At 46.2% G+C, this 22532-nt stretch overlaps 1 long non-coding RNA gene across 1 annotated transcript in view; it reads left to right on the forward strand.

The window, feature by feature from the left end:
* The window catches only part of LOC135049985 (uncharacterized), an 84192-nt gene extending 76881 nt beyond the window's left edge, over positions 1 to 7311 (forward strand). The window contains exon 3 of the long non-coding RNA XR_010241528.1: positions 7127 to 7311. This is a non-coding gene — a long non-coding RNA (uncharacterized LOC135049985). The remainder of the gene's footprint in view (positions 1 to 7126) is intronic.
* The last annotated feature ends 15221 nt before the right edge of the window (positions 7312 to 22532 follow it).

Below are 22532 nucleotides of genomic sequence, written 5' to 3' on the forward strand. Positions count from 1 at the left end.
CCGGCTCATGGACCGGCTGCATTGCCAGCGAAAAGAAGGGGCAGCTATTTCAAAATGTGACGTGAGCCAATCATGGCCCGCGGATCACCAGCCAATGAGAAGCTGCCAAGTGGCAGCTTCTCATTGGTTGGCGGCTCGTGAACTGTGATTTGTGCGCAGTCGGTGCCAGTTTTAAAGTGCAGTTGGGCGGACCCTTCTTTTGAATAGCAGCCGCTCCGCGAATCCTGTCTGGCGCCCGCTGCCAGCTTTTCTACACTGCAGCGATGACCCGATGCTCCAGGACGCAGGGGATGAGATGGGCGGTGAGAGGAGCAGGGGGTGAGATGAGCAGAGGGTGAGATGGAGTGAGAGGAGCAGGGGGTGAGATGATCAGAGGGTGAGATGGAGTGAGAGGAACAGAAGGTGAGATGGGGACGGAGTGAGAGGTGCAGGGGGTGAGATGGGGGAGTGAGATGTGCAGGGGCTGAGATGGGGGAGTGAGAGGCACCATGGTGAGATGGGGGAGTGAGATGAACAGGGAGTGAGATGGGGAGGGAGTGAGAGGTGCAGGGGGTGAGATGGGGAGGGAGTGAGAGGTGCAGGGGGTGAGATGGGGGAGTGAGAGGCACCAGGGTGAGATGGGGGAGTGAGAGGAACTGGGGGTGAGATGGGGGAGTGAGAGGAACTGGGGGTGAGATGGGGGAGTGAGAGGAACAGGGGGTGAGATGGGAAGGGAGTGAGAGGTGCAGGGAGTAAGTAAAGGAGAGAAATATTCAGATGATTAGACACAAAGGAGAGCATATAGGGAGTAAGGGATACCAAGGATGAAGATATGGACACAAGAGGCGAGTGACATACAAAGGAAACAAGAAAGCAGAAGGGACACATAGAAGACATAAGAGAGGTGAGCAAAGGTTGTTCAACGCATACTGCTATATTGTGAATCAAACCTAAAATTAGGAGGGGGGGCACTGCTTTGGGTATTGTGTGTGTAAGTGGCTCTGCTATTGTGGGCATTGTGTGTGTAAAGGGCACTAGTATGTGGGGCGGGCAATGTGAATAAGATTGTGCTACTGTGAGGCCTTGTTTTGAATTGGGGGTACTTTTGTGTGGCCATGCCCCTTCATTATGATTCCACACCCCTGTTTGCGGTGCGCCCCTAAGTGGGAGGGGTCGTGGGGGAGATGAGTTCCCCCGCCTCCCCAGGACCACTTTAAGCACTGGGCATAGCTACTATAGATGCAGCAAGCGCAGTTGCTATGGGGCCCAAAGCTGAGAGGGGACCACCGTCCCTGTCACAGTTGCAAGTGCTATATACATTTTTCACCATTGTGTGGTACATAGGGGCTCTTACAAACTTTTGCCTTGGGGCCTACAGTATATTTAGGTTTGCGCCTGGACCTACTCATTGTAACGTGTTATAAAATGAACTGGGGGTATTATAATGTTGCATAATATGAAGTAGGGCACTGTAATGTGGCACAGCATGAAGTAGAGGCACTATAGTGCAGCATAATTTGAACTGGGGCAGCACTGTAAATGCGGAGCAAAGCGGTAGCTGAGTCTAGAAGATGGCCGCAGGTCACTGGACCATTGATCTGCAATGAACTCTGGATTTGGAATGATTGATTAAAGTACATTACTTTGGTTGTAAATCACAGAAAGAAGACTGGCATACAAACAGAATAGGAACACGCAATTCACTACAGTTCACACCACAAAAGATCATCCAATATGCAAAAGACAAGTCATTTGAATCACAAAAGAAGAGTAATTGGAATCTGGATAAAAAAAAATTGGAATCACAAATTAACTTGAAATCATTGGAATCATGAAAATATCAGACACTGTACGTTCCATTCTATAATGGCATAACAAGTAGAATGATAGTATTATATTCAGAATTCCTAAATAATAATTTTTCTAACTGTTCTAGCCAAGGTAACAAATATCTTCACTGGCAAATATCGTTGGAGCTCTGGTTGAAGTCTACTGCATCACAGAGTGTCAATGGGGGGAATGAGACACAAATCTTGGGGGAATCCTGTGTTAGGAAAATGTCAATGATGCTTAGTCTTTTATTCAAATAGGTTTTAACTAGCAAAGGAATGGTAGGGTCCTCTTACAACCGCAACACACTCACAATGAGTTTCCCCACAAACCACAAGGTCAATTGATGCAGACCCTTGCAGTTACTGGCAGGTGAGCTGCCTACACCCCTGCTCCATTGCTGATCCAACCATTGTAACAGCGAGTATGGCAGTGCATTCACTTGTGCCACAATAAACCACAGAGCCTGGTTAAGCTACTGGACTGGTAATTGCCTACACAATAACCACTGGTGTGCACAGTACTCTCAGAGTTGTAACTAGACATTCATAATTCGACACACGGTATGTTCCATTATTTAGATCACTCCACACTGTAGTGCCACTTACACATATTACACAAGGTAGAGCTCCTTATACACATTACTCCAGGTAGAGCTCCCTTTTACATATTACACCAGATAGAGCCCCTTTTACACATTATGCCAGACAGAGCCACCTTTTACACATTACACCAGACAAAGCCCCGTTTTACACAGTACTCCACACAGAGCCCTTATTTACACATTATGCCAGAGCCCCCTTTTACAAATTATGCTAGACAGAGCCCAGTTTTACATATTACGCTAGGTAGAGTCCCCTTTTTCTCATTACTCCAGACAGTACCCCCTTTTACAAAATCAGGGAGGTAGAGGAGAGGAACAGAGAGAGAGAGAAAGAGTGAGAGAAAGAGAGTGAGTGTGTGTAAGAGAGTCTGTGTGTTTTGCTTACGTATGGCTCCAGAACAGCAACTTCCATCAGCCGGCAGGCTCTGTCCCCTTCTTCTTCCTACCCTAATGCTGCTGATCTTCACAGTGCAGGGCACTGTGGGTGGCCTGGGAAAGTTGTCATCTCTCCAAGAAGATGCGGGGGTGGGGGGGAGGGGGTTGGTGGGGGGGGGGGGGGGAGAAGGTGGAGCCAGGAGGGGGACAAATAAACTGCAGCTCTGTCTGGCTACCTATGTGAGAAGAGGTAGCCAGGGCAATGCAGCTGAGCGTTGAGCTTCACAGTGGGCAGGTGGCTGTATAGTGCTCTGCCCACCTACAAACCTGCACACACATTCCCTTCAATTCTCTTAGAGCCCAACATTATTACACCATTTTAAAATTATGTAAGGAATATATATGTGGTACCACAGAAGATAGTGTGGTAAGTTTAAGAATAACTTACAAGTCCACAGCAGAAGCAGAGAAGGGGTCTGGCACAGCAGGAGTTAATTGGGGACCCTGGTCCGATACATGGGCTGCATGTGAGAAGCTGATTGGGCTGGGCAGCCTGGGAAGACAGGAGCTTTGCAGGAAGAAGGACGTGGAGCGGTGTGGAGACAGGAGGTGCTGGATGCATGCTGAGCGAGGACCAGAGGGGGAGCTGAGGATGAGTGTTCAGCTGTAGGAATCTGGGCAGTGATAGCAGCAGGGGTGCTGCCGGAGAACCGAGTGAGCGGGTGTTGAAATGCTGCAGCCAGAGATTTGACACAGCAGGCCTGTTGAGATGCGTGGATGTGGCGGACATCTTGTAACAGCGAGGACCTGTTGAAAACTGGTCCAGCAAGTGTAATCCTCTGCTGTAAGGGTCTGAGTACATTGGAAAATGAGTGACCAAAGCCCCGGGCAAGTGTGATATCCAGCTTAAGGGGTATATTCAATTAAAGTCGGATCCATTCCGACATGTATTTGTCGGAATGGATCCGACAACCCCTATTCAATCCCATCTTAATTCGACTTTTTCAAGTCGAATTTAGATGGGACGCAGAGGAGGAGAAGGAGGGTGAGCCGCGAAGAGACCAGCGGGGGACAGCCGGCGGGCATACAGGGAAGATCAGCGCTACAGTAGCGCTGCAACAGGATGTCACTCAGCCGCCCGACCTTATGGCAGCTTCCACCCAGCTCCAGTAGTGTGCTGGAGCCGGGTGGAAGCTGCCATGAGGTCGGGCAGCTGAGTGACATCCAGCTGCAGCGCTACTGTAGCGCTGTTCTCCCTGTATGCCCGCCGGCTGTCCCCCCATATCCCTGCGGCTCCCTCCCCTCACCTCCTCTGGGTCCGCATCTCAGTCCGACATCATTTTAATGTCGGACTGAGATGGTCGAAAAGGGGGCCAAAACCTGTCGATTTTGGCCCCGTTTTCGACACAAGCACGTGGATCGGCAGCTATTCCGCCGATCCACGTGCTTTTCGACGAGTCGAATTCATCGACTTGTCAAAACAAAAAATTTAGGGAAATATTGAATAGGTCGAATCAGGATTCGACCTTAAAAAGTCGAAAACTGCCGTCTTTTCGACAGATGGCAGTTTTTGACTTCAGTTGAATATACCCCTACACTGAAGTTATTAAAGAAAACTCTTTCCCCCACATTGAGACTGAGATATCAAAGACTGCGTTTTATTACAAGTGCAAGACAGACATTTATTCTGAAAGACTGTGTTCTTTTTTGAAAGTTTAAGTAAACAGAAAGAGAGACTAAGTTTGTTTTACCAAAAGACCCTCATTGTTAAGTGAGTTAAATCTGTCAAGAGACACTACTATCCCTTCGCTAGCTACACCCTCTTTGGATAGAACAGAGATAATTTGTCCCTATCACAACCCAGGATTTCCCATACATCTGTGTGCTAATTGCTCCCATTGACACATTGTGACACTGCAGAATTCTACCAGAGCTCCAATGTTTATTGTATGTGAAGATTATTGTACCTTGGCTAGGGAAAGCTAGTCGTTAGTGTTTGTTATTGCTGATTGTGTTTTTCATTACTCCTCATGATCACATTATACACTGGGGCTACAATTATCTTATGCAAATATATGTGATCCCAATTAACATGTTCATTGGTGATTTAATTGATATTCTGCCATTCTTCTGTGATTCAAATCGATTGTCTTTTGCAAATTGAATGCTCCTTTGTTGTGTGAACTGTAGCCAATTATCTTCTCTTTGTTTTTCTTTGATGCCCAATTCTTCTCTTTTGTGATTATTCAAATTAATTGCCAATTAACCAATCATCATCTTCAATACAGAGTTCATTGCGACTCAATAAAAAGACATCCTGTTGGAATTGCTGACTCACTCTTGTTTTGTATCAGTCTATCCTACCTTTCTAAACATGGTACTACAGGACATAGTACGGGGAGAAACATTTTAGGGGAAAGGTTCCATCACATAGCCACCCCAACACCTGTACCTCTTTAAACCACTTAGAGGTACCCGCCAACCCTGGGTGTTATTATTTTAAATATAGTAAAAGTATATACTGACAAATATATAGTAGAAAAAAACAGGCAACGGAAACTAAAAATACCACCCCAAAGTCCCATGATGGTATCCGGACTCCAGGTCGACAGCAAAAAGGTCGACACACCTTAGGTCGACACCAATTGGTCGACACACCTTAGGTCAACATGGACAAAAGGTCGACATGGACAAAAGGTCGACAGGAACAAGGTCAACATGGAAAAAGGTCGACATGAGTTTTTCACGATTTTTTTTCTTTTTTGGAACCTTTTCATACTTAACGATCCACGTGGACTACGATTGGAACGGTAATCTGTGCCGAGCGAAGCGGTAGCGGAGCGAAGGCACCATGCCCGAAGCATGGCGAGCGAAGCAAGCCATGCGAGGGGATGCGGTGCACTAATTGAGGTTCCCGGTCACTCTACAAAGAAAACGACACCTTAAAAACTCATGTCGACCTTTTTCCATGTCGACCTTGTTCATGTCGACCTTTTGTCCATGTCGACCTTTTTGTCCATGTCGACCTAAGGTGTGTCGACCAATTGGCGTCGACCTAAGGTGTGTCGACCTTTTTGCTGTCGACCCTGAGTCCCAGACCCTCCCATGATGTAGTGGTTGGGGGCCTGTTGCAATCATAAGCTTTACTCAAAGGCAAGACGCATACTGTCCTATAATGTTCTTTATATACAGTAGTTTAGGTAGGGAACACTGATTTACAGCTACATTTGGAAGCCAGTCCTATGCAGCATCCTTTAGCTGGAAAGAAGGCTTGAATGCTCAGGAAAGAGACTGTGGAACAAATATTATGAATGCATTAGCAATTAGAAAATAATTTATAGATATAATCTTGTACAATGTCCTGACATGAATGTATGTACATGATCATGTGATTTTTGCACACATAATTATCAAACTGTTCCCTAATGGAAAGTATTCTAAGGATCTCTTGAAAGGAATCAGTCGCTGTTCTGTAGCAGCATACTACTGCTAAGTTGCAGCTTTATTGAAAGCTCTTCATGAACTCCTGCCGAGTCTGAGCGATTCCATATTCTAACAGAGAAGGTGTATTTAAACTGTATAACAAAACAAAACTGAATAAAACAAGTAAAAAAGTAATATAAATGATCAACATTAACCCACAAATTCAGTAAAATATATATTCTTAATCTTAATACCTCAATAGCATTTTTAAAAGACCAACAATGATGATATTGAAAGTTGCTGTCAGATTTTTTCATAACATATTGCCATTGAACTACAGAATGAATCTGAACCTTATTATAAGATACTGGGGGTAATTCCGAGTTGATCGCAGCATCAAATTTGTTAGCAGTTGGGTAAAACCATGTGCACTGCAGGGGGGGCAGATATAACATTTGCAGAGAGAGTTAGATTTGGGTGGGTTATTTTGTTTCTGTGCAGGGTAAATACTGGCTGCTTTATGTTTACACTGCAAATTAGATTTCAGTTTGAACACACCCCACCCAAATCTAACTCTCTCTGCACATGTTATATCTGCAACATCTGCAGTGCAAATGGTTTTGCCCAACTGCTAACAAATTTGCTGCTGCGATCAACTCGGAATTACCCCCACTGTACGCAAGACTGTGAACGTGTTTTTGCATCTTCTTCCCTACCTTCTGAAAAGTGTGACCAATATACAAATAATGCATGCAAGAGTCCGACAGTTTTGCAGATGAGGGAGGAATGTAATGACCTCAGATTGGGGGTGATTTTCTGGCGATTTGTAAACTGCTATATGCAGTAGAGGCAGAATCGCTGCAAAATCATTTACAAATATCACCACAATAACCACTAATTTTTTATTTTTTTTAGTGTTGCAAATAAAAACCTGCTGAATGTAATACCTGAATCACCATTGAAAAGGGCTCCTTGTGACAGGTGAAATAGTGTAGGAACCAAGACATGGAATAACCAAAAATTCCTTCATAGATTTAAAAAAAAAAAATACCAATGTTTGTCCCAACATGCTTTTGAAAATGATATTCCAACTTGTACAACTAAGATTGGCTGTCTCCTTAATTGCCACATTGTGTGACAGTAGTTTGAATACTTCATCTTTTGCTTTTGTTCAATTGTTTTACAATGTCTACATGGAAAGGGGCTTGGTGACACCATCTTTTGGGCATGGTTTTACCTCTTAGGCAAAACTTATTGAAAAGCAAACTTCTTATGACTTTTTAATATAAATACTAGAGATGAGCGCCGGAAATTTTTCGGGTTTTGTGTTTTGGTTTTGGGTTCGGTTCCGCGGCCGTGTTTTGGGTTCGACCGCGTTTTGGCAAAACCTCACCGAATTTTTTTTGTCGGATTCGGGTGTGTTTTGGATTCGGGTGTTTTTTTCAAAAAACCCTAAAAAACAGCTTAAATCATAGAATTTGGGGGTCATTTTGATCCCAAAGTATTATTAACCTCAAAAACCATAATTTCCACTCATTTTCAGTCTATTCTGAATACCTCACACCTCACAATATTATTTTTAGTCCTAAAATTTGCACCGAGGTCGCTGTGTGAGTAAGATAAGCGACCCTAGTGGCCGACACAAACACCGGGCCCATCTAGGAGTGGCACTGCAGTGTCACGCAGGATGTCCCTTCCAAAAAACCCTCCCCAAACAGCACATGACGCAAAGAAAAAAAGAGGCGCAATGAGGTAGCTGACTGTGTGAGTAAGATAAGCGACCCTAGTGGCCGACACAAACACCGGGCCCATCTAGGAGTGGCACTGCAGTGTCACGCAGGATGGCCCTTCCAAAAAACCCTCCCCAAACAGCACATGACGCAAAGAAAAATAAAAGAAAAAAGAGGTGCAAGATGGAATTGTCCTTGGGCCCTCCCACCCACCCTTATGTTGTATAAACAAAACAGGACATGCACACTTTAACCAACCCATCATTTCAGTGACAGGGTCTGCCACACGACTGTGACTGATATGACGGGTTGGTTTGGACCCCCCCCCAAAAAAGAAGCAATTAATCTCTCCTTGCACAAACTGGCTCTACAGAGGCAAGATGTCCACCTCATCATCATCCTCCGATATATCACCGTGTACATCCCCCTCCTCACAGATTATCAATTCGTCCCCACTGGAATCCACAATCTCAGCTCCCTGTGTACTTTGTGGAGGCAATTGCTGCTGGTCAATGTCTCCGCGGAGGAATTGATTATAATTCATTTTAATGAACATCATCTTCTCCACATTTTCTGGATGTAACCTCGTACGCCGATTGCTGACAAGGTGAGCGGCGGCACTAAACACTCTTTCGGAGTACACACTTGTGGGAGGGCAACTTAGGTAGAATAAAGCCAGTTTGTGCAAGGGCCTCCAAATTGCCTCTTTTTCCTGCCAGTATAAGTACGGACTGTGTGACGTGCCTACTTGGATGCGGTCACTCATATAATCCTCCACCATTCTTTCAATGTTGAGAGAATCATATGCAGTGACAGTAGACGACATGTCCGTAATCGTTGTCAGGTCCTTCAGTCCGGACCAGATGTCAGCATCAGCAGTCGCTCCAGACTGCCCTGCATCACCGCCAGCGGGTGGGCTCGGAATTCTGAGCCTTTTCCTCGCACCCCCAGTTGCGGGAGAATGTGAAGGAGGAGATGTTGACAGGTCGCGTTCCGCTTGACTTGACAATTTTCTCACCAGCAGGTCTTTCAACCCCAGCAGACTTGTGTCTGCCGGAAAGAGAGATCCAAGGTAGGCTTTAAATCTAGGATCGAGCATGGTGGCCAAAATGTAGTGCTCTGATTTCAACAGATTGACCACCCGTGAATCCTTGTTAAGCGAATTAAGGGCTCCATCCACAAGTCCCACATGCCTAGCGGAATCGCTCCGTGTTAGCTCCTCCTTCAATGTCTCCAGCTTCTTCTGCAAAAGCCTGATGAGGGGAATGACCTGACTCAGGCTGGCAGTGTCTGAACTGACTTCACGTGTGGCAAGTTCAAAGGGCATCAGAACCTTGCACAACGTTGAAATCATTCTCCACTGCGCTTGAGACAGGTGCATTCCACCTCCTATATCGTGCTCAATTGTATAGGCTTGAATGGCCTTCTGCTGCTCCTCCAACCTCTGAAGCATATAGAGGGTTGAATTCCACCTCGTTACCACTTCTTGCTTCAGATGATGGCAGGGCAGGTTCAGTAGTTTTTGGTGGTGCTCCAGTCTTCTGTACGTAGTGCCTGTACGCCGAAAGTGTCCCGCAATTCTTCTGGCCACCGACAGCATCTCTTGCACGCCCCTGTCGTTTTTTAAAAAATTCTGCACCACCAAATTCAAGGTATGTGCAAAACATGGGACGTGCTGGAATTTGCCCATATTTAATGCACACACAATATTGCTGGCGTTGTCCGATGCCACAAATCCACAGGAGAGTCCAATTGGGGTAAGCCATTCCGCGATGATCTTCCTCAGTTGCCGTAAGAGGTTTTCAGCTGTGTGCGTATTCTGGAAACCGGTGATACAAAGCGTAGCCTGCCTAGGAAAGAGTTGGCGTTTGCGAGATGCTGTTACTGGTGCCGCCGCTGCTGTTCTTGCGGCGGGAGTCCATACATCTACCCAGTGGGCTGTCACAGTCATATAGTCCTGACCCTGCCCTGCTCCACTTGTCCACATGTCCGTGGTTAAGTGGACATTGGGTACAGCTGCATTTTTTAGGACACTGGTGACTCTTTTTCTGAGGTCTGTGTACATTTTCGGTATCGCCTGCCTAGAGAAATGGAACCTAGATGGTATTTGGTACCGGGGACACAGTACCTCCAACAAGTCTCTAGTTGGCTCTGCAGTAATGATGGATACCGGAACCACGTTTCTCACCACCCAGGATGCCAAGGCCTCAGTTATCCGCTTTGCTGTAGGATGACTGCTGTGATATTTCATCTTCCTCGCAAAGGACTGTTGGACAGTCAATTGCTTGGTGGAAGTAGTAAAAGTGGTCTTACGACTTCCCCTCTGGGATGACCATCGACTCCCAGCAGCAACAACAGCAGCGCCAGCAGCAGTAGGCGTTACACGCAAGGATGCATCGGAGGAATCCCAGGCAGGAGAGGACTCGTCAGAATTGCCAGTGACATGGCCTGCAGGACTATTGGCATTCCTGGGGAAGGAGGAAATTGACACTGAGGGAGTTGGTGGGGTGGTTTGCGTGAGCTTGGTTACAAGAGGAAGGGATTTACTGGTCAGTGGACTGCTTCTGCTGTCACCCAAAGTTTTTGAACTTGTCACTGACTTATTATGAATGCGCTGCAGGTGACGTATAAGGGAGGATGTTCCGAGGTGGTTAACGTCCTTACCCCTACTTATTACAGCTTGACAAAGGGAACACACGGCTTGACACCTGTTGTCCGCATTTCTGTTGAAATAGTTCCACACCGAAGAGCTGATTTTTTTGGTATTTTCACCAGGCATGTCAACGGCCATATTCCTCCCACGGACAACAGGTGTCTCCCCGGGTGCCTGACTTAAACAAACCACCTCACCATCAGAATCCTCCTGGTCAATTTCCTCCCCAGCGCCAGCAACACCCATATCCTCCTCATCCTGGTGTACTTCAACACTGACATCTTCAATCTGACTATCAGGAACTGGACTGCGGGTGCTCCTTCCAGCACTTGCAGGGGGCGTGCAAATGGTGGAAGGCGCATGCTCTTCACGTCCAGTGTTGGGAAGGTCAGGCATCGCAACCGACACAATTGGACTCTCCTTGTGGATTTGGGATTTCGAAGAACGCACAGTTCTTTGCGGTGCTACTGCTTTTGCCAGCTTGAGTCTTTTCATTTTTCTAGCGAGAGGCTGAGTGCCTCCATCCTCATGTGAAGCTGAACCACTAGCCATGAACATAGGCCAGGGCCTCAGCCGTTCCTTGCCACTCCGTGTGGTAAATGGCATATTGGCAAGTTTACGCTTCTCCTCCGACAATTTTATTTTAGGTTTTGGAGTCCTTTTTTTACTGATATTTGGTGTTTTGGATTTGACATGCTCTGTACTATGACATTGGACATCGGCCTTGGCAGACGACGTTGCTGGCATTTCATCGTCTCGGCCATGACTAGTGGCAGCAGCTTCAGCACGAGGTGGAAGTGGATCTTGATCTTTCCCTAATTTTGGAACCTCAACATTTTTGTTCTCCATATTTTAATAGGCACAACTAAAAGGCACCTCAGGTAAACAATGGAGATGGATGGATACTAGTATACAATTATGGATGGACTGCCGAGTGCCGACACAGAGGTAGCTACAGCCGTGGACTATTGTACTGTACTGTGTCTGCTGCTAATATAGACTGGATGATAATGAGATGTAGTATGTATGTATAAAGAAGAAAGAAAAAAAAACCACGGGTAGGTGGTATACAATTATGGACGGACTGCCGAGTGCCGACACAGAGGTAGCTACAACCGTGGACTACCGTACTGTGTCTGCTGCTAATATAGACTGGTTGATAATGAGATGTAGTATGTATGTATAAAGAAGAAAAAAAAAAAACACGGGTAGGTGGTATACAATTATGGATGGACTGCCGAGTGCCGACACAGAGGTAGCTACAGCCGTGGACTACCGTACTGTACTGTGTCTGCTGCTAATATAGACTGGATGATAATGAGATGTAGTATGTATAAAGAAGAAAGAAAAAAAAAAACCACGGGTAGGTGGTATACAATTATGGATGGACTGCCGAGTGCCGACACAGAGGTAGCTACAGCCGTGAACTACCGTACTGTGTCTGCTGCTAATATAGACTGGTTGATAAAGAGATGTAGTATGTATGTATAAAGAAGAAAGAAAAAAAAACCACGGGTAGGTGGTATACAATTATGGACGGACTGCCGAGTGCCGACACAGAGGTAGCTACAGCCGTGGACTACCGTACTGTACTGTGTCTGCTGCTAATATAGACTGGATGATAATGAGATGTAGTATGTATGTATAAAGAAGAAAGAAAAAAAAAACCACGGGTAGGTGGTATACAATTATGGATGGACTGCCGAGTGCCGACACAGAGGTAGCTACAGCCGTGGACTACCGTACTGTACTGTGTCTGCTGCTAATATAGACTGGATGATAATGAGATGTAGTATGTATGTATAAAGAAGAAAGAAAAAAAAAAACACGGGTAGGTGGTATACAATTATGGATGGACTGCCGAGTGCCGACACAGAGGTAGCTACAGCCGTGGACTACCGTACTGTACTGTGTCTGCTGCTAATATAGACTGGATGATAATGAGATGTAGTATGTATAAAGAAGAAAGAAAAAAAAACCACGGGTAGGTGGTATACAATTATGGATGGACTGCCGAGTGCCGACACAGAGGTAGCTACAGCCGTGAACTACCGTACTGTGTCTGCTGCTAATATAGACTGGTTGATAAAGAGATGTAGTATGTATGTATAAAGAAGAAAGAAAAAAAAACCACGGGTAGGTGGTATACAATTATGGACGGACTGCCGAGTGCCGACACAGAGGTAGCTACAGCCGTGGACTACCGTACTGTACTGTGTCTGCTGCTAATATAGACTGGATGATAATGAGATGTAGTATGTATGTATAAAGAAGAAAGAAAAAAAAAACCACGGGTAGGTGGTATACAATTATGGATGGACTGCCGAGTGCCGACACAGAGGTAGCTACAGCCGTGGACTACCGTACTGTGTCTGCTGCTAATATAGACTGGTTGATAAAGAGATGTAGTATGTATGTATAAAGATGAAAGAAAAAAAAACCACGGGTAGGTGGTATACAATTATGGACGGACTGCCGAGTGCCGACACAGAGGTAGCTACAGCCGTGGACCACCGTACTGTGTCTGCTGCTAATATAGACTGGTTGATAAAGAGATGTAGTATGTATGTATAAAGAAGAAAGAAAAAAAAACCACGGGTAGGTGGTATACAATTATGGATGGACTGCCGAGTGCCGACACAGAGGTAGCTACAGCCGTGGACTACCGTACTGTGTCTGCTGCTAATATAGACTGGTTGATAAAGAGATGTAGTATGTATGTATAAAGAAGAAAGAAAAAAAAAAACCACGGGTAGGTGGTATACAATTATGGATGGACTGCCGAGTGCCGACACAGAGGTAGCTACAGCCGTGGACTACCGTACTGTACTGTGTCTGCTGCTAATATAGACTGGATGATAATGAGATGTAGTATGTATAAAGAAGAAAGAAAAAAAAACCACGGGTAGGTGGTATACAATTATGGATGGACTGCCGAGTGCCGACACAGAGGTAGCTACAGCCGTGGACTACCGTACTGTGTCTGCTGCTAATATAGACTGGTTGATAATGAGATGTAGTATGTATAAAGAAGAAAGAAAAAAAAAACCACGGGTAGGTGGTATACAATTATGGACGGACTGCCGAGTGCCGACACAGAGGTAGCTACAGCCGTGGACTACCGTACTGTACTGTGTCTGCTGCTAATATAGACTGGATGATAATGAGATGTAGTATGTATAAAGAAGAAAGAAAAAAAAAAACCACGGGTAGGTGGTATACAATTATGGATGGACTGCCGAGTGCCGACACAGAGGTAGCTACAGCCGTGAACTACCGTACTGTGTCTGCTGCGACTGGATGATAAATAATGATATAAAAAATATATATATATCACTACTGTGCATGTAATATTATATAATGACGGACCTGCTGGACACTGTCTGTCCGCAGAATGAGTTTTTTATTTTATAGAATAAAAAAACACCACACAAGTCACACGACGTGTGTTTAACTTTTACAGGCAGACATTCACAATACAATATAGTATACTATATACTGGTGGTCAGGTCACTGGTCAGTCACACTGGCAGTGGCACTCCTGCAGAAAAAAAGTGTGCACTGTTTAATTTTAATATGTACTCCTGGCTCCTGCTATAACCTAACTGCTCCCCAGTCTCCCCCACAATTAAGCTGTGTGAGCACAGTCAGATATTATACATAGATGATGCAGCAGCACACTGGGCTGAGCACAGATATGGTATGTGACTGAGTCACTGTGTATCGTTTTTTCAGGCAGAGAACGGATTATATTAAATAATATAAAACTGCACTGGTGGTCACTGGTCAGTCACTAGTATAACTAACTAATACTATCAGCAAAATTCTGCACTCTCTGTCTGAGTACTCCTCCTAAGCTCCAGCAAATGAAGTGTCACTGTCTCACTCTGTCACTAGTATAACTAACTAATACTATCAGCAAAATTCTGCACTCTCTGTCTGAGTACTCCTCCTAAGCTCCAGTAAATGAAGTGTCACTGTCTCACTCTCACTCTCCTATCTATTTCTTCTCTAAACGGAGAGGACGCCAGCCACGTCCTCTCACTATCAATCTCAATGCACGTGTAAAATGGCGGCGACGCGCGGCTCCTTATATAGAATCCGAGTCTCGCGATAGAATCCGAGCCTCGCGAGAATCCGACAGCGTCATGATGACGTTCGGGCGCGCTCGGGTTAACCGAGCAAGGCGGGAAGATCCGAGTCGCTCGGATCCGTGTAAAAAAAGCTGAAGTTCGGGCGGGTTCGGATTCCGAGGAACCGAACCCGCTCATCACTAATAAATACATATATTCATTATAGGAGTATAATACACATTTTTCACTACATTAAGCCACATCGATTACATAGTACTTGTGACTAGCGCAGCGATCGGGTCGGAACTGCGCATGAGCCTGTGCCGCAGTGCGCCGGAGCATGGCAGCCGTCGTTGCCTAGCGATCGCCTCTGAGGCAGTCGCTGGGCGGGAGGGGGCTGGACAGCGGCGTTAAGCCGCTATTTAAGGGGAGCGGTCCGGCCAACGCAGGCATGGCCGCACCGTTGGGGGGGCGGGCCGCGGCGGCTGCGTGATGTCACACGCAGCCGCTGCGGGCCGGGAAGCGATGAGTAGCTCCCGGCCAGCACGCTAAAGCTGCGCTGGTCGGGAGCAACTCTTGAAGTGCACAGCTACGATCAACTCGGAATGACCCCCTATGTGCATGTAAACTTTCCGATAGTTTTGTAAGCTTAATCAGGTAGTCACCGCTGTTATGCTAATGTATTTCAATGAGATGTCTATGCTAACTATTTATGTGGCTATAGAAGAAATGACTGCGGATCTCCCCGCTGTAGCAGTTGGACGTTGGTAACTGATGCCAACACATTTTCCGGCTGTAAAGCAGATTGTCAGGGAAATTTTGCTAACATCTGAGCTGCCCCACTCTCTCCAGATGAATTAATGCTGAGTTGAATCCCTGCATTCATATTCCTGACCAGTTTAAATAATTTGCCTAGCTATTCAACAATACCAGTCATAGGGGGTAATTCCAAGTTGATTGCAGCAGGATTCTTGTTAGCAATTGGGCAAAACCATGTGCAGTGCAGGGGGAGGCAGATATAACATGTGCAGAGAGAGTTAGATTTGGGTGGGGTGTGTTCAATCTTAGAGATGAGCGGGTTCGGTTTCTCTGAATCCGAACCCGCCAGAACTTCATGTTTTTTTTCACGGGTCCGAGCGACTCGGATCTTCCCGCCTTGCTCGGTTAACCCGAGCGCGCCCGAACATCATCATGACGCTGTCGGATTCTCGCGAGGCTCGGATTCTATCGCGAGACTCGGATTCTATATAAGGAGCCGCGCGTCGCCGCCATTTTCACACGTGCATTGAGATTGATAGGGAGAGGACGTGGCTGGCGTCCTCTCCGTTTAGACACTTGATTTACTAATTTTGGGGAGCATTAGGAGTACTCAGTAGTGTACAGTGCAGAGTTTTGCTGATAGTGACCAGTGACCACCACTTTTATTTATAATCCGTTCTCTGCCTGAAAAAAGCGATACACAGCACACAGTGACTCAGTCACATACCATATCTGTGTGCACTGCTCAGGCTCAGGCCAGTGTGCTGCATCATCTATTATCTATATATAATATTATATATCTGTCTGACTGCTCAGCTCACACAGCTTATAATTGTGGGGGAGACTGGGGAGCACTACTGCAGTGCCAGTTATAGGTTATAGCAGGAGCCAGGAGTACATAATATATTATATAGTGAGTGACCACCAGACACACAGTGCAGTTTATTTAATATATCCGTTCTCTGCCTGAAAAAAGCGATACACACAGTGACTCAGTCAGTCACATACCATATCTGTGTGCACTGCTCAGGCTCAGGCCAGTGTGCTGCATCATCTATATATATTATATATCTGTCTGACTGCTCAGCTCACACAGCTTATAATTGTGGGGGAGACTGGGGAGCACTACTGCAGTGCCAGTTATAGGTTATAGCAGGAGCCAGGAGTACATAATATTATATTAAAATTAAACAGTGCACACTTTTGCTGCAGGAGTGCCACTGCCAGTGTGACTAGTGACCAGTGACCTGACCACCAGTATATAATATTAGTAGTATACTATCTCTTTATCAACCAGTCTATATTAGCAGCAGACACAGTACAGTGCGGTAGTTCACGGCTGTGGCTACCTCTGTGTCGGCACTCGGCAGCCCGTCCATAATTGTATATACCACCTAACCGTGGTTTTTTTTTCTTTCTTTATACATACATACTAGTTACGAGTATACTATCTCTTTATCAACCAGTCTATATATTAGCAGCAGACACAGTACAGTGCGGTAGTTCACGGCTGTGGCTACCTCTGTGTCGGCACTCGGCAGCCCGTCCATAATTGTATATACCACCTAACCGTGGTTTTTTTTTCTTTCTTTATACATACATACTAGTTACGAGTATACTATCTCTTTATCAACCAGTCTATATTAGCAGCAGACACAGTACAGTGCGGTAGTTCACGGCTGTGGCTACCTCTGTGTCGGCACTCGGCAGCCCGTCCATAATTGTATATACCACCTAACCGTGGTTTTTTTTTCTTTCTTTATACATACATACTAGTTACGAGTATACTATCTCTTTATCAACCAGTCTATATATTAGCAGCAGACACAGTACAGTGCGGTAGTTCACGGCTGTGGCTACCTCTGTGTCGGCACTCGGCAGCCCGTCCATAATTGTATATACCACCTAACCGTGGTTTTTTTTTCTTTCTTTATACATACATACTAGTTACGAGTATACTATCTCTTTATCAACCAGTCTATATATTAGCAGCAGACACAGTACAGTGCGGTAGTTCACGGCTGTGGCTACCTCTGTGTCGGCACTCGGCAGCCCGTCCATAATTGTATATACCACCTAACCGTGGTTTTTTTTTCTTTCTTTATACATACATACTAGTTACGAGTATACTATCTCTTTATCAACCAGTCTATATATTAGCAGCAGACACAGTACAGTGCGGTAGTTCACGGCTGTGGCTACCTCTGTGTCGGCACTCGGCAGCCCGTCCATAATTGTATATACCACCTAACCGTGGTTTTTTTTTCTTTCTTTATACATACATACTAGTTACGAGTATACTATCTCTTTATCAACCAGTCTATATATTAGCAGCAGACACAGTACAGTGCGGTAGTTCACGGCTGTGGCTACCTCAGTGTCGGCACTCGGCAGCCCGTCCATAATTGTATATACCACCTAACCGTGGTTTTTTTTTCTTTCTTTATACATACATACTAGTTACGAGTATACTATCTCTTTATCAACCAGTCTATATATTAGCAGCAGACACAGTACAGTGCGGTAGTTCACGGCTGTGGCTACCTCTGTGTCGGCACTCGGCAGCCCGTCCTTAATTGTATACTAGTATCCAATCCATCCATCTCCATTGTTTACCTGAGGTGCCTTTTAGTTGTGCCTATTAAAATATGGAGAACAAAAATATTGAGGTTCCAAAATTAGGGAAAGATCAAGATCCACTTCCACCTCGTGCTGAAGCTGCTGCCACTAGTCATGGCCGAGACGATGAAATGCCAGCAACGTCGTCTGCCAAGGCCGATGCCCAATGGCATAGTACAGAGCATGTCAAAACCAAAACACCAAATATCAGTAAAAAAAGGACTCCAAAACCTAAAATAAAATTGTCGGAGGAGAAGCGTAAACTTGCCAATATGCCATTTACCACACGGAGTGGCAAGGAACGGCTGAGGCCCTGGCCTATGTTCATGGCTAGTGGTTCAGCTTCACATGAGGATGGAAGCACTCAGCCTCTCGCTAGAAAACTGAAAAGACTCAAGCTGGCAAAAGCACCGCAAAGAACTGTGCGTTCTTTGAAATCCCAAATCCACAAGGAGAGTCCAATTGTGTCGGTTGCGATGCCTGACCTTCCCAACACTGGACGTGAAGAGCATGCGCCTTCCACCATTTGCACGCCCCCTGCAAGTGCTGGAAGGAGCACCCGCAGTCCAGTTCCTGATAGTCAGATTGAAGATGTCAGTGTTGAAGTACACCAGGATGAGGAGGATATGGGTGTTGCTGGCGCTGGGGAGGAAATTGACCAGGAGGATTCTGATGGTGAGGTGGTTTGTTTAAGTCAGGCACCCGGGGAGACACCTGTTGTCCGTGGGAGGAATATGGCCGTTGACATGCCAGGTGAAAATACCAAAAAAATCAGCTCTTCGGTGTGGAGGTATTTCACCAGAAATGCGGACAACAGGTGTCAAGCCGTGTGTTCCCTTTGTCAAGCTGTAATAAGTAGGGGTAAGGACGTTAACCACCTCGGAACATCCTCCCTTATACGTCACCTGCAGCGCATTCATAATAAGTCAGTGACAAGTTCAAAAACTTTGGGTGACAGCGGAAGCAGTCCACTGACCAGTAAATCCCTTCCTCTTGTAATCAAGCTCACGCAAACCACCCCACCAACTCCCTCAGTGTCAATTTCCTCCTTCCCCAGGAATGCCAATAGTCCTGCAGGCCATGTCACTGGCAAGTCTGACGAGTCCTCTCCTGCCTGGGATTCCTCCGATGCATCCTTGCGTGTAACGCCTACTGCTGCTGGCGCTGCTGTTGTTGCCGCTGGGAGTCGATGGTCATCCCAGAGGGGAAGTCGTAAGCCCACTTGTACTACTTCCAGTAAGCAATTGACTGTTCAACAGTCCTTTGCGAGGAAGATGAAATATCACAGCAGTCATCCTACTGCAAAGCGGATAACTGAGTCCTTGACAACTATGTTGGTGTTAGACGTGCGTCCGGTATCCGCCGTTAGTTCACAGGGAACTAGACAATTTATTGAGGCAGTGTGCCCCCGTTACCAAATACCATCTAGGTTCCACTTCTCTAGGCAGGCGATACCGAGAATGTACACGGACGTCAGAAAAAGACTCACCAGTCTCCTAAAAAATGCAGTTGTACCCAATGTCCACTTAACCACGGACATGTGGACAAGTGGAGCAGGGCAGGGTCAGGACTATATGACTGTGACAGCCCACTGGGTAGATGTATGGACTCCCGCCGCAAGAACAGCAGCGGCGGCACCAGTAGCAGCATCTCGCAAACGCCAACTCTTTCCTAGGCAGGCTACGCTTTGTATCACCGCTTTCCAGAATACGCACACAGCTGAAAACCTCTTACGGCAACTGAGGAAGATCATCGCGGAATGGCTTACCCCAATTGGACTCTCCTGTGGATTTGTGGTATCGGACAACGCCAGCAATATTGTGTGTGCATTAAATATGGGCAAATTCCAGCACGTCCCATGTTTTGCACATACCTTGAATTTGGTGGTGCAGAATTTTTAAAAAAACGACAGGGGCGTGCAAGAGATGCTGTCGGTGGCCAGAAAAATTGCGGGACACTTTCGGCGTACAGGCACCACGTACAGAAGACTGGAGCACCACCAAAAACTACTGAACCTGCCCTGCCATCATCTGAAGCAAGAAGTGGTAACGAGGTGGAATTCAACCCTCTATATGCTTCAGAGGTTGGAGGAGCAGCAAAAGGCCATTCAAGCCTATACAATTGAGCACGATATAGGAGATGGAATGCACCTGTCTCAAGTGCAGTGGAGAATGATTTCAACGTTGTGCAAGGTTCTGATGCCCTTTGAACTTGCCACACGTGAAGTCAGTTCAGACACTGCCAGCCTGAGTCAGGTCATTCCCCTCATCAGGCTTTTGCAGAAGAAGCTGGAGGCATTGAAGAAGGAGCTAAAAGGGAGCGATTCCGCTAGGCATGTGGGACTTGTGGATGCAGCCCTTAATTCGCTTAACAAGGATTCACGGGTGGTCAATCTGTTGAAATCAGAGCACTACATTTTGGCCACCGTGCTCGATCCTAGATTTAAAGCCTACCTTGGATCTCTCTTTCCGGCAGACACAGGTCTGCTGGGGTTGAAAGACCTGCTGGTGACAAAATTGTCAAGTCAAGCGGAACGCGACCTGTCAACATCTCCTCCTTCACATTCTCCCGCAACTGGGGGTGCGAGGAAAAGGCTCAGAATTCCGAGCCCACCCGCTGGCGGTGATGCAGGGCAGTCTGGAGCGACTGCTGATGCTGACATCTGGTCTGGACTGAAGGACCTGACAACGATTACGGACATGTCGTCTACTGTCACTGCATATGATTCTCTCAACATTGATAGAATGGTGGAGGATTATATGAGTGACCGCATCCAAGTAGGCACGTCACACAGTCCGTACTTATACTGGCAGGAAAAAGAGGCAATTTGGAGGCCCTTGCACAAACTGGCTTTATTCTACCTAAGTTGCCCTCCCACAAGTGTGTACTCCGAAAGAGTGTTTAGTGCCGCCGCTCACCTTGTCAGCAATCGGCGTACGAGGTTACATCCAGAAAATGTGGAGAAGATGATGTTCATTAAAATGAATTATAATCAATTCCTCCGCGGAGACATTGACCAGCAGCAATTGCCTCCACAAAGTACACAGGGAGCTGAGATGGTGGATTCCAGTGGGGACGAATTGATAATCTGTGAGGAGGGGGATGTACACGGTGATATATCGGAGGGTGAAGATGAGGTGGACATCTTGCCTCTGTAGAGCCAGTTTGTGCAAGGAGAGATTAATTGCTTCTTTTTTGGGGGGGGTCCAAACCAACCCGTCATATCAGTCACAGTCGTGTGGCAGACCCTGTCACTGAAATGATGGGTTGGTTAAAGTGTGCATGTCCTGTTTTGTTTATACAACATAAGGGTGGGTGGGAGGGCCCAAGGACAATTCCATCTTGCACCTCTTTTTTCTTTTCTTTTTCTTTGCATCATGTGCTGATTGGGGAGGGTTTTTTTGGAAGGGACATCCTGCGTGACACTGCAGTGCCACTCCTAGATGGGCCCGGTGTTTGTGTCGGCCACTAGGGTCGCTAATCTTACTCACACAGTCAGCTACCTCATTGCGCCTCTTTTTTTCTTTGCGTCATGTGCTGTTTGGGGAGGGTTTTTTGGAAGGGACATCCTGCGTGACACTGCAGTGCCACTCCTAGATGGGCCCGGTGTTTGTGTCGGCCACTAGGGTCGCTAATCTTACTCACACAGCTACCTCATTGCGCCTCTTTATTTCTTTGCGTCATGTGCTGTTTGGGGAGGGTTTTTTGGAAGGGACATCCTGCGTGACACTGCAGTGCCACTCCTAGATGGGCCCGGTGTTTGTGTCGGCCACTAGGGTCGCTAATCTTACTCACACAGCTACCTCATTGCGCCTCTTTTTTTCTTTGCGTCATGTGCTGTTTGGGGAGGGTTTTTTGGAAGGGACATCCTGCGTGACACTGCAGTGCCACTCCTAGATGGGCCCGGTGTTTGTGTCGGCCACTAGGGTCGCTAATCTTACTCACACAGCTACCTCATTGCGCCTCTTTTTTTCTTTGCGTCATGTGCTGTTTGGGGAGGGTTTTTTGGAAGGGACATCCTGCGTGACACTGCAGTGCCACTCCTAGATGGGCCCGGTGTTTGTGTCGGCCACTAGGGTCGCTTATCTTACTCACACAGCGACCTCGGTGCAAATTTTAGGACTAAAAATAATATTGTGAGGTGTGAGGTATTCAGAATAGACTGAAAATGAGTGTAAATTATGGTTTTTGAGGTTAATAATACTTTGGGATCAAAATGACCCCCAAATTCTATGATTTAAGCTGTTTTTTAGTGTTTTTTGAAAAAAACACCCGAATCCAAAACACACCCGAATCCGACAAAAAAAATTCGGTGAGGTTTTGCCAAAACGCGTTCGAACCCAAAACACGGCCGCGGAACCGAACCCAAAACCAAAACACAAAACCCGAAAAATTTCAGGCGCTCATCTCTATTCAATCTGCAATCTAAATTGCAGTGTAATAATAAAGCAGCCAGTATTTACCCTGTACAGAAATAAAATAACCCA

This window comes from Pseudophryne corroboree, chromosome 2, assembly GCF_028390025.1.
Source record: "Pseudophryne corroboree isolate aPseCor3 chromosome 2, aPseCor3.hap2, whole genome shotgun sequence".
Lineage (NCBI taxonomy): Eukaryota > Metazoa > Chordata > Amphibia > Anura > Myobatrachidae > Pseudophryne > Pseudophryne corroboree.